The sequence below is a fragment of the Podarcis liolepis genome (genome assembly GCF_965112155.1).
Source record: "Podarcis liolepis genome assembly, chromosome: 15".
Lineage (NCBI taxonomy): Eukaryota > Metazoa > Chordata > Lepidosauria > Squamata > Lacertidae > Podarcis > Podarcis liolepis.
Genome location: NC_139566.1, coordinates 2,703,467 through 2,712,361, shown reverse-complemented (window position 1 = coordinate 2,712,361; position 8,895 = coordinate 2,703,467).

The window sequence follows — 8,895 nt, the reverse complement described above, 5'->3', positions numbered from 1 at the left end:
GATGATGATGATGATGATGCGAGGAGGAGGCCTCAGGTGTGCGAACCAAGATTGAGAGAGTGTAAGAAACAGCTGTGTGGTGAGCCCAGAGCCCTGGAAGGAGAACGTGACAGGAGAAGGCTCCAGCCTGAGGTGGAGAGGAGGAGAGAAATTGCATAACGCAGAGTTATGGAGCCTCAGAATTTATCCAAAGACCTAAAGCAGCGCATGCCTTTCCTCTGTCCCATACAATTGGCGACTCAAGACAGATTTGGCTGTAATATAGTCAGGCGTCTGAGATAACTGATCAAGCTCTGCCTCAACACCGCTTGAGTTTTTTGAGTGCCTAGATTTACAAAAAAAAATTAAAGCTGCTTTTCCGCTCTTCTGTCTTGCTTCCGCATGAGACAATAAAAAGAGATTGCAAATCAGAATAGGTTTTTATGTCGTTTCTCTGTACAATTCCAGCATTTTCTTATTAGGAGAAAGGGAGCTCCTTTACTTATGAGTCAGATCACTTAAAGCAGGGGTGCCCAAACTTTTTCCAAAGAGGGCCAGATTTGTGGTTGGCTGTGGTGGTCTTTGTTTTCGTGTGTGAGTGGGGTGGGTGGGTGTTGTGATAGGAATTTTATGGTTTTAGATATATAGTAATGTTCATAACTGCACATACATAGATCAGTACAGGAAGGCCAACCTGGAACCATTTTGATTCCTAAACTGACCAAATCCTTTCTCTACAAGGTTAAAAATGGAAAAGCCTCCCCATTGTCTCTTCCTTTAATCTGTGTTTGAATAAGGTGTGAGCCTGTGACCTGGCCCAGGAAATAAGTATTTTAGCATTACAAAAGAATGGCCAGGTTCCCCAGAAATCCAATCAAGCAACTTGCCAGACAGGAGATAAACTGGGACAGGAGAAAAACAACATTTAAATTTCTGTAGTAGATAGGTAGCCGTGTTGGTCTGCCATAGTCAAAATAAAAAATTCCTTCCAGTAGCACCTTAAAGACCAACTAAGTTAGTTCTTGGTATGAGCTTTCGTGTGCATGCACACTTCTTCAGATACAGTGTATCTGAAGAAGTGTGCATGCACACGAAAGCTCATACCAAGAACTAACTTAGTTGGTCTTTAAGGTGCTACTGGAAGGAATTTTTTATTTAAATTTCTGTGATGTAGGTGGGACGTATCTGAGGGGTGGTCTTAGGTTACACCCCTTCTGTGATGTATGCATAATGTTTCTGGGGGTGGTCCTGATCTAGAGAATGGGAATTTCAAAAGTCTTTATAAGGCCTTGCAGGCCATTGTTCTGGGTCCTCTTCCTCTCCTGCGTGTGAGGGGAGTACCCTGTTACAACAGATCAATAAAGATCAAGCTTACTAGCTGCTTTGCTTCTCAATATTCTCTGGTTGGCCTCTGTTATTTTCTCCTACCAATAGGGAACCTATGTAAGGACTCTATATGGGCTCTTGGATACCCCATAAGGGAAAAGGGCATATTTTTATTTACAACAGGTGTTTTGGATCAGGTTAGCCATATTGATTTGTATGCTGTTGGTGGATTTTTGTCATTGTCTTGTTGGGCTGTGAAATGAATAACCACACCCTCGGCCAACCCCAACCTCTCTCACCACCGAAGGAACACAAGCGAACAGCAAAGAACCTGCACAAGCAACGCTGACACCATACCCTACATATAGTAAGTGAAATAGAAACATCGCCACCTGACCCCCACACCCCCACCCATCTTCCCCTCCTTCCACCTCTTTCCCCCTCTTCTTCCTAATGTCTCAACAAATGAAAATGATTTGTAAAAATGTTACATGGGGGGGAAAAACGAGAGAGAGAGATTGCACACTTTTGTAAATCAACAAAATATTTAATAAATAATAATAATAATTAAAAGCTTTTATTAGAGGCCAGGGAAACAAAAAGACGGCCAGATTTGATAAAGTGAACATACATGAGGGCCGACCAAAGTTGCTGACCTTTTTTTTAGGTTCTTGAGCTTTTTTTTTAAGATGGAAGGAAATAAACTGCCACAGGGTCTGGATTAAACCGACCGGCAGGCCGGATTAGACCCCCCCCCCCAAAACGGACTTTGGACATGCCTGACTTAAAGGGTCTCAGTTTTGAGGGAGTTGTGTGTTAGTTTTTACCCGGATTGCTACCTGAGATTGCTCTGGTCGGAGATGGCAGGGGGTGGGAGTGGAACTTTTTGCATGCAAATTGTGCGCTTAAAAAGAGGTTGAGGGACATATGAAACTTAGCCACCCCTCCATCAATCTGACTGCTTTCTCCTCTGATGTGGAACAGACCCTCTCTGGGCCCTTTCCAGTTCCTGGAATTCTATTAACTGGAGTTTAAATTTGGGATTCCAGAGGAAAAGCATGGGCTCCACCATTGAATTGTGGTGCTTCTTTGCAGAAGAGTCTTTCGGCTGTCCCCCTTTCATGATAAAGCAAGATGTCCATTGAAGAGTTTTATGACCTGATTATTTATTTGTTTATCTAGTACCTTTTATACACACCTCAAGATGTGGCACAATAAACAACAGCTTTAAAAAATTCAAAACACAAAAGAACTGCAGATCTATTTAGAGCAAAAACACAAACTAGGCACTCATGGCAGAACCCCTTCATCCATTCAGGGAAGACAATAATGATTCAATTGATCAAGGCCTTTCGTCGATAAGCCAAGGTGTTCATGCAATATTATCCCCAACGCTTAGTAAACCCCAAACCACTTACTCAAACACAAAAGCAATGGATCATTCAATATCCTTTGTGGGTTATTCTTCTGGGACTTTACCTGGAGAAATCTGAATAACTTCACATATTCCCTCGATGCCGTTGTGTTTGCCTAATATATAAAAGATGTCATTGAATGGCTGAGTTGGGTGTGAATTGAGTGGTCATCTAGTCCAACCCCCTGGCCTCACACAAACATGCTGATGCAAGAATTCTGCTGCTACAGCATCCCTGGTGTTGTTGTTGTTGTTGTTAATCGTTTAGTTGTGTCCGCCTCTTCGTGACCCCCTGGACCAGAGCACGCCAGGCACTCCTGTCTTCCACTGCCTCCCACAGTTTGGTCAAACTCATGCTGGTAGCTTCGAGAACACTGTCAGGAAAAAGCAGCAATGCGAAAGCCAGCTGCAGGTGGCTGGAATGCAAAACAGGATGTTGATGTCTGGAACTGTACTGTTGGGAAAAAGGGGCAGTCTATTCTCTGTACTGAGCACCGGATGTTAGCTCAGAGTGTCAACTGACCTGTACTGGAAGTACAGGGGCGGAGTTGTGACTCTACTACTGGAGTCTGGAGAGTACAGACACGTTTCTCTGTACTGCTGAATGACAGGAATAAAAGACATGTAAATAGGACTCCTGTCTGTCTCTTTTCCCCTCCCTGGGGGAATGCAGGGAGGGAGAAGGAGGAGGGTGTGTTCTTCTCACGTTTGAGGAGGATCGCCGATTTATGGCCTTGCCTGTGCCCTGCCAGGAGACGCAGACGGGAAGGTCAACAAGTATCTCAGCCGATTGCCTGCGTGCTGAGAATACTGACACATCTCGTCCTCTGTCATCCCCTTCTCCTTGTGCCCTCCATCTTTCCCAACATCAGGGTCTTTTCCAGGGATGCTTCTCTTCTCATGAGGTGGCCCAAAGTCTTGGAGCCTCAGCTTCAGGATCGGTCCTTCCAGGGAGCACTCAGGGCTGATTTCCTTCAGAATGGAGAGGTTAAGAATAGGTTAAGAATTTCCTTAAGAATGGATAGCATCCCTGATGGGCCATCTGCTAAAACACTTCTAAAGAAAGACAGCCCAACACTTTCCAAGTCAGCCTGTTTGTTTTATTTATTTATTAATGTTGTTATGTTACATCGGCAAACATCATCATATTACATTACAAGGCTTATTATAATGTAATTTTCAGCATGTATACAAAGTTTATATACCTAAAGAAAAAGAAAAAACAAGGACAAAAAGCTATTCCAAAATCATGTATGTACCAACACTTTGGACTTCCTGTCTATACCGTTGCATATTCCTTTTTTTCAAATGAATGTACTCTTATTATTGTATATTTCTTTACATTTTATCTAATACATTCCTATATCAATATGTACCCTTGGTCTTCTTTCTCAACTCAGTCTCTCTCCAACGTGAATTGAACGCTAGCGTAGATAGCGAACCTTTACTGCATTTTTGAATATATATCTTGTATCTAACCCACTTTTCCATAATTTTTTGTTTTGAATTGCCTCTCAGGCTATTTGTCAACTGTGCCATTTCAGAAAATTCTTGCAGCTTATTATTCCAATCCGTTATCGGTGGGACTGCTTCTTCCTTCCACCCCTTTGCCACCAAAGTCCGAGCTGTAGCCATTGCATATAAAAATATCTCCCTAAAGGCATTCAAGATATTTTTGGAGTTAAATCTTTTGATATCCAAATGGCTTAACAGCTCATATCATCGATATGCTCTTCTTAATTTTGTTTCACAATCCTTTTTTATTGCCATTTGCGTCCGTTGGCTTGGATCTCACCCTCTGGAGCTATGGAAAACGAAGTTGCGCTTTCATCGTCTTTGTCAAAGGTGAAGCAGCGTTCTGGCCCAACAGGGCAGATCTCTACCCCTTCACTTTGCAGGCCAAGTTTCACAGGAGGATGGGACCACCCGCCGCTTGTCAAATATCTGGTGACATAATGACATGGATGGAATAGGCGGCTGGAGAGCTCAACAAGAAGAAAGGGTTGCCCAACTCTGTTGCAAGCAAGTGTGCCCCTATCCTCCAAATTCTCATATCATTTCTCTTCTCCCCTTTCTCCAAATACTGCCACACCCGTAGAATGTTGTGTAGGCGGTAAACTGAAAAGTCCAAATGCTTTAGCCTTGTGTAATAAAGTGCTTCCCCCCACCCCAAGCTGCTCAGTGCTGTACTTTCATGGTAAGTCTTGTAGAAAGGTTAAAGCTTACTGGGAAATGATATACACAGAGCCGTCTTTCCCATAGGGCTTAGTGGTGCGTCACGCCAGGGCGCTGGCCTCTCAGGGGCGCCCCAGCAAGTGGGGGAGCTGCATGGCTTTGCCGGTGGCCTCCCCTTTCCCTGCACGCCCGCCAGCTGGGTTTCCCCAGCCACTCTGGGTGGCTTCCCACAAAATATTAAAAATACAATAAAACACCAGACATTAACAACTTCCCTAAAGGACCCAGAGACTGAAGTGTAGCAACTGATTTCTGAGCAACCGAAGTTTAAGAAAAGCTATACTACTGTGTTTAAGTCTGTGACATCTTAGTTTAAGTAATAAGTTGAGCTGTGGTTGCTCTGTGAGGGGAATACAGGTCTCCTAACAAATCTTAGTACAGTGGTGCCTCGCAAGACGAAAAGAATCCGTTCTGTGATTCTCTTCGTCTAGCGGTTTTTTCGTCTTGCAAAGCAAGCCCATTGAAGGATTAGCAGATTAGCGCTATTAGCGGCTTTTAGTGGCTTTTAGCGGATTATCTGCTGATCGGATCAGCTGATAAGTGGCTTAGCGGCTTAGAAAAAGGGGGAGAAAAAAAAAAAACAGCAGGAACTTGCAATACATTGTCGTCTTGCGAAGCAAGCCCATAGGAAATTCGTTTTGTGAAGCACCTCCAAAACGGAAAACTCTTTCGTCTAGCGAGTTTTCCATCTTGCGAGGCATTCGTCTTGTGGGGCACCACTGTACCTGTGATGGCCTGGGAATCAGATTCAGAGGCTGAACCTGAGGAATCCCAGCCTGCACAGGAGTCCCCACCTCCAGGGCCGGCTGAGCTGGGGCTGGGGCCTGAGCCTGAAGGGCCCTCACCTGTGCCGGATCCTCAGGAGCAGACACCAGATGAATCCACTCTGGCTCCGGAGGTGATGGAGGACCCATTACCTGCAGGTGCTCCACTCTCAGCCCCGTCAGGGGAAGAGGAGGTTGCCTCTGGGTCCGGTAGCCCTCCAGCCTCTCCTGATATATAATGTTCATAAGTGTACCAACCAAGCACGTACATAGATCAGCACAGGAAGACCGACCTGAAACCATTTTGACTCCCAAACTGACCAAATGATTTCTCTGCAAGGAGGGAGCGGGTGAGCGAACCTTCCCATTGTCTCAGAAACTAGGTAATCACCGTTTCAAAGGAATGGGCAGACTACCAGGAAAGGCAATCAGATAAGGCATTATCAGATAACCTGGCAGACAGGAAAAACAACAACACCGTTTCTGTGATGTATGGAAGGGTGGTCTGGAGCTCCAGGGCAGGGAATTTAAAATGTCTCTATAAGGGCTTGCACACCTTTGTTCTGGGTCCTCCTCCTTTCCTGCGTGTGAGGGGAGCACCCTGTTGCAACAGACCAATAAAGATCAGGCTTACGAGCTGCTTTGCTTCTCAATATTCTCTGCTTGGCCTCTGTTCTTTTCTCCTACCAATAGGGAACCTATGTAAGGACTCTATATGGGCTCTTGGATACCCCATAAGGGAAAAGGGCAGATTGATTTTGTTTACAACAGGTGATGCACACAATTTGCATGCAGGAGGTCCCAATTCAACCCCCGGTGTCTCCATCAAAAGTAATCTCAAGTAGCAATCTTGCTTAAGCCCCCAACCCTGCTTCCAACTGAGACCAGGGATCTGACTCATTTATAAGGAAATTCCCTGTCTCCGAATAGCAATATGGCGTACCTCTAGCCTGGGGGGGGGGGGCAAGTGGGCCTGGGGTGTGTGAGTCAAGGAACAAAAAAAAGAATCCTGGGTGTGTGTGATATTAGATTCCTGGGCCTGAGATTCCACACCCGGGGCACTGAAGCCCTTATAGAGATCTTAACTGTTAATGTGGAGGCTCGCTGTCTCTTAATAGAGATAGCCCAGGATAGTGCGCACCCCAGAAATGATCTCTTTCAGTTTCTGCCTTCTGGAAGAAGGTAAAAGGTAAAGGGACCCCTGACCATTAAGTCCAGTCGCGGACGACTCTGGGGTTGCGGTGCTCATCTCGCTTTATTGGCCAAGGGAGCTGGCGTACAGCTTCCTGGTCATGTGGCCGGCATGACTAAGCCGCTTGTGGCAAACCAGAGCAGCGCACGGAAACGCCGTTTACCTTTCAGCCAGAGTGGTACCTCTTTATCTACTTGCATTCTGACGTGCTTTCGAACTGCCAGGTACAGGGTTATAAAGACTAGGACTAGCCGCCTGAGAAACAGTTTCTAGCCAAATGCGATTTTGGTTTTAAATGCAGTGTAAGGTAGTCTTTATGTGAGTATATTGTATTCAGTTATGGGGTGTCAGAGTTTTTAGGGGGCTAACCAGGCTGGGATAGTTGGGATAGCAGCCTTGTGGGTTTTTGAATGTCTGATGTAGATTTTTTCAATTTTGCTCTTCTGTATGGGACAATGACAATAAAGATTATCATATTGTATTGTACAATGGGGTAGTACGGAGAAAGGACACACGATCACATTCTCATTTGCAATGTCTTTATTCTTTCATGCAGAAGCAAGGCAGGAGAATGCGGTGGGGAAAGCACTTATTTCACTCTATCTCAGACGTCTGGATACATTAAAGGCTTGGGCGATGCTTTGACAGATATGTGCTCTTGCCGGTCTTCCTCCGAGTTGGGCTAGCAGAGGCTCCTTCAGCATTTGGTGCCGGGGTCAGCAAAGTTTTTGTGGCTTGGGCCAGTTCACAGTCCCGCAGACACTGTGGTGGGCCTGAGTGTGTGTGTGTACGTGCGCACGGGCATGCGCAAACACATGCAGCTTCCTGCAGCCAATGGGAAGCCGGCCAGTGTCGCGGAAGGCGGTCCCCACTCTGCTCTGCGCCTGTTTAGCACGGCGCACAGGAGTCGACCGAGTGGGCAGGAGTCGACCTGCTTTTGGACAGGAATGATCAAATTACTTTAATAGTGGCTGCATTTTTGAGTGCTGTGCACGTAGAAAGACTGGGCCATTATAAAGAGATCTAGTAGTTCTTAATTGATCGGTGATGTGGTAGTGTTGTATTGTATTATTTATGCAAATTGATTTCCTCTGGAATTAAAGTTCTGACTGGGACAAACCTTGTTGTGCTGAGCTCGTATTTTGCACAATTTATATACGACGTCTGCTTAATAATGTGTGGTTTGCTATGCCTAATAAAGGATATTTGATTGACCCCCATGGGCCGGTTGTGGCCCATGGGCCTTAGATTGCTGACCACTGATTGGGTGACTCAGACCCTGTTCTTTTTTGGGGATTCCTAATTCCGGCTATAGATTGACTCTGCCAAAGCGGGAGGCATAAAGGGAAAAGCATGCACTGCTCTGGTTCCTTGGCTAAACTTCAGGACTCTTTGGTCAATGTTGGGCGACGGTTCTCCTCCTCTCAACCTCTTGCTGGCCCCCTCCTCTCATCAGTGCCTTCCAGGGGTTCACACTCATAACGCTCCCGTCTCCCATTGCTGTCCTCTCTGCTCGCCACTTCACGCTGTACAGACCTCTTCCTCTCAGCACCTCTTTCAAAGCGCCCAACCTCACAGTGCTGCTTCAGGCTATCTGCACATGGTCCTGGTTTACCTCGAAGAGACCTCCTCCTCTCAGCTTCCCTTTCGAAGGCCTCAGACTCACAGTGCTGTCGGTTCTCCAGGCTGTCCTCACGGACTCCTGGTTTGCATCGCAAAGACCTCCTCTTAGAATCATAGAGTTGGAAGAGACCACAAGGGCCATCGAGTCCAACCCCCTGCCAAGCAGGAAACTCAGCACCCCTTTCGAAGGATCCAGTCTCACAGCGCTGCTCCTTCTTCTGAATATTTTCACAAGGTCCTTGTTTACAAACATGAGATCTTCTCCGCTCAGCGTCCCTTTCTGGGGTCTCAGGATAACATGGCTGCTTCTGTTGAATAGCTTCTCGGGAAGCAACTTCACGCCGTAGAGACCTCCTTCTCTC